We start from the raw sequence: 4,540 nt of genomic DNA, 5'->3' as shown, positions 1-4,540 counted from the left end.
GGCGACTTAGTCACGTCTTATACATGCTAGAGAAGTGATCTAACCATGGCTATAGGCCTTTAGGGCAGCCAAGATCAGATCCTTTCCCCTTGACAATAAAACCGAATTTTTGAAGCACAAAATGGCACCGATGGAAAGCTGCTGTCATTTTTGGATTTCACCATGCATGGGGTTTGTTTGAATGGACCAGATTGGTCCTAATGCCTCCTAATACATGTCTAGATGTCGCCTTGGGAGCCTGGAGTCGAGCCAACCACCTGAATATACAAAAACAAGCAAAACCGTGAAGGCACAAGAGGGACCGAAAATCTGCATGTTTAATTTTCTGAAAATTGTTGGTATATTTCGGTTTTAGAATGAAAGTGATGATCATGAAGTGTAAAAATAATGATAATAGGACTTGATTGAAGAGTCAAGGAAGAATATATGCATGCCTGGTTTCGTTTTGAAAGAAAACGAAAGAACGAGACGATCCGGCGCGGAGGAGGTGGAGCGCTTTCTATTCTACCTTGCTTCTTACTCGATTTTTCTCTCCTCTTTCTAGCTATGGAACCCACGGTTTTTCTTCTCAATTTCACTCTGAATTCCGAGATTAGGGAGAGGAGAATTATGGTTGGAAAGGTGAGGGGGAAGATCCACTAATAAAGGGATTTAAAATGCAAGACCAAGTCTACCTCTCATTCAAATTTTAAATTTGTTTGAACAAGTCTTCTTGGAGTTGCATGGCCGATTGTCCATGAATATTTAGACTAGGATATTTCTTACTAATAATTTAATTAAGGTTGATTAATAATTAAAAAGATTATCATAAAAAAAATGACAATGAATGGGTCCAAGATGATGAGTTGGCAAGGCAATATATAATCCACTAGGGGGCCGAAATTCTCACAAATAAATGGAGGGAAATTATTTTCTAACTAGTAAATTTATAACCCTTAAAAGCCTCACTGATCCTTTAATTAATTTAGTGAATTAATCCTTTAATTATTGGAACTTAAGTGAACTTATTTCCTGCTTACCTCAAGTAAATAAATTAAATCCTCAAAACTCCTTTTTAACTTAAATGAACTTACTTGCTAGCTAAAATAAATTCCGGAAATGATTTCTGAATCTTAAATTCTATCTCAAAACTCCAACTCCAGTCCGGCCTCACTGAAAATAACTGAAATGATAAAAATTAAACCACTGCATAAAATAATTAAATTTAAATACTCATGCAATAAAATCATTTTAATTTAAAATACTAGAATTATGCATGGCTTATACGTAGTCTAAGTTACGGGTTCTACATAATGAACCAGCATGACTCTATCACGCTATAATACAAGCCTAGATGCAGCCTGGAGCGCCTGGAACCGAGCCAACCTCCTTAAATCATAAAAACACCCAAACCGTGAAGAATAGAGGAACGACCGAGAAGTGCTTGCATAGAATTTTCGAAAATCTTGCTGTCAAATTCGTTTCTGCTTAAATCGTGAACATATGATGTTTTAAAATATCTATAGGACTTGATTGAAGAGAAATGAACAATATAAACATGCCTGAAAATTTTGTTTAGAAGAAAACAAAATGATAGGACGAACACGGCGCGGCAGAGATGAAGTTCTTTTCTTATTTTCTTGTTGAATGTTCTCGATTATAGCTGGTGTTTTCTCTGAAATTTTCGAAGGTAGGGTGAGGGAAAATGGCAAGGTAATGGAGGTGAAGGTTGCCAATTAAATGGGGAGTTTGAATGGCAAATAAAATCTTTCTATCCTTGTTGCTTGTGAGATATGGAATGATGTGTTATATGGTTGGATTGATCTAGGGAGGGGGCCGAAATTCTCTATCAAAAACAAGGTAAGAATGTTGCTTAAATCTTGTATTTTAGTTTCTTTAAGTTTTATACACCCATTAAGTGTTTTAGTAGATTAGTAAATTAAATTAGGGTAGCAATTTCTTGCATGGCATGGCTAGGTCTATAGAATTAGTTATTAAAATGTTAGGTTATAATCTTTTGAATATATTAGGCCTAGATTAATTTATCCCAATTGGTTACATATTTTAATTGAGGCTTTTAATTAAATAGGAGAACTGTTTTAATAATTTAACTCCATTTAACTTAATAAATATTAAAAACCTTCTTTCTCATAAAAATAAATTATTCCTTGGCTTAAATTAAATTTAAGAATGTGAGGCCCATTTACTCTAACGACAATTAATGATCAAACAATAATGGTTTGATTTAAAACTGCAGCGGAAAAAAGGTTTAAAATACTTTAAAACGGACCTCAGGGCCTAGAAAAATTTCGGCATGACCTCCCCGTAAATAGGACAGCCCGAAAACTCAAACAGCAGTTTATATCAAAATATACTCCAACTAGAGTCATTAAAACAAAACCGAAATTTAACAACCTATAGCCGCACTGGCCAGGACTAAACAGAAATTAAAACTTACCAAACGCTCACCAGATCATAAACATCACAGAGTTGACTCAGAACATCACAAAAACAACCAAATACTACTACAGATACACGGGGCATTTCCCCGGCAAATAAAGTACAATACAAGTCTGAAACAAACTCAAGACATACATAGACTAACTGGGAGACTCCACTGAACAGAACCCAGCAATCCAACCTCAATCCCGAAGGCCTGATGCTGCAAAACGACTCGGGAGATCTACCATGGTGACCAAAAAACAACCACAGCAGCCCCCCCAGTAAACAACTGAGGTTAGGATTCTGGTATGAAACAGTTCATCAATAACAACAATAACATAAATCATGCATAATCATATAATGAAATGTAATATGCAATGCATGAAAGGCTCAACGAATAATCGGGATAACAGGAGCCAACAAACGGTACGATTACAACTGGAATAATGCTCGAGCAACAACACAGGGGAGCTACATCGTCATGCAGCTAAACCGCCCTGCCAAGTATGCGAGGTATGCCAAGCTGTGCTGAATAACACCCCTGACTCGGCCTCCATACAGCTGATACGATATAACAGGATGGCACAACAGAACGAACTAGATGACACAATCCCAGCGCTCACCTCAAAAGGCTGCACTAACCATGGGATTGTTCAATCACATCTACAGTATCATGTGTATAGGCCTATCAGCCACATAATGATCCCGAGATAAACAAAAGTGCCAGATAACAACGGATATCAACAATGGCTAACAAGAACGATAGGGCTCAACATGAATGTCATAACTGTATACCCAATGCTAAATGCCAATAATATGTCATAAACATAAACATATATCACAACGAAGGCATTTAACAATTTACAATAGTCAACAAGTCATACACACGATCCATAAAACACAGAATGACAATTAAACATAATTTATGTTTTACCGTCGTATGTTACCGAGCTGTAACATACCTATACAACGAAAATGATCTTCAAGAATGATCAACTGAACTCTCTTAGCCTAAAAATAATAAAATAAGCCGAATAATTCCACAACTCATCATTATTTACATCCCAACCATTATCAACTCGATAATCCTTAGATTAATTCCAATGATAACAACCATGCTATGACATCTTTATAACACAACAATTCGACATAATTAATAGGCTCGCCAAAATATACCTCGAAGATTTCCAATGACCGAACCTACAATAATTAACCAATAATTATATCAATAAAACGCTATTCGAACGACGAAAACAATTTAAATCGAAATGGGTAAAAATCCAAATTTCGGCAGCCTACTATCACGTTTAGAAGCTGAAATTTCGGACTAGAACTCACAAGGTAGAAGTTTACTCTAGTCGCTAGCGGTCTCGAGGCGACTACACACCGGAAACTCGTCGGAGTTACTGTTCACGAGCTGAAAAATTCAGAAAACTAACTGGAATTTAAAGGGAAATCACAAGGCTTAAAACCCACTCCAACATACAACAAAATTCCAAGGAACAAAACCTAAATCGAACCAACAGCAGCAGCTAGGAACATGCCTCGATCTGGGCTGAAACAAGCCTCAAAAGTGGCGATTCATGGTTCAAAACGAAGCTACTGAAGTAAGGAAGACAACCCCTCAAACCATTCGTGATTTCGACGCCGGACGGGAAAGTTATGGCTTCTCAAATTTGAAGGCCGGACGGGAAAGTTATGGCTTCTCAAATTTGAAGGTGTAGAAAGTGACGAAAATGGAGAAATGGGAAAGAAAGTTACGGGATTGGGGATTGGGTTGCTAATTATTTCCTTCTCTCTCCAAAAGACAAATTGTGTGTATGTATATGTATATTTAGTTACTAAAAAAAATAGTAACACATGCCCAAAAATCCCGGTTTTGCATTTATTTGTTCTCGTGTTTTATTTAAACTCTATATGTATTTTATATCGTTAAATTCTTCGATATTCTCAAATACATAGTTTTAACACACTTCTTCAATTTATTTGGCATAAATAATTATTTTAATTTACAACTCAATAATTATTCTAATTATGCCAAAAATTACCGGATAATAAATTACAGGGCCTTACAAAAAATATTTTCTTTTTATCAAATTTTATCTCAATCCTCCATTTC

At 36.1% G+C, this 4,540-nt stretch overlaps 1 long non-coding RNA gene across 2 annotated transcripts; it reads right to left on the bottom strand.

The window, feature by feature from the left end:
• Positions 1 to 2,672: 2,672 nt before the first annotated feature.
• On the bottom strand, positions 2,673 to 4,069 carry LOC140831793 (uncharacterized). 2 transcript variants are annotated; one of them, XR_012117945.1, is made up of 4 exons: positions 3,931 to 4,069; positions 3,760 to 3,838; positions 3,598 to 3,621; positions 2,673 to 3,432 (listed from the first exon to the last, which is right to left on the bottom strand). It is a non-coding gene; the product is annotated as an uncharacterized lncRNA (long non-coding RNA). The 2 variants fall into 2 exon arrangements; XR_012117944.1 differs by having other exon boundaries at positions 3,760 to 3,859; positions 3,931 to 4,060.
• Positions 4,070 to 4,540: the final 471 nt, after the last annotated feature.

This window comes from Primulina eburnea, chromosome 5 (genome assembly GCF_022965805.1).
Source record: "Primulina eburnea isolate SZY01 chromosome 5, ASM2296580v1, whole genome shotgun sequence".
Taxonomy (NCBI): Eukaryota; Viridiplantae; Streptophyta; class Magnoliopsida; order Lamiales; family Gesneriaceae; genus Primulina; species Primulina eburnea.
The sequence above is the reverse complement of the archived record's forward strand: the minus strand, read 5'-3'. Positions and strand labels throughout refer to the sequence as shown.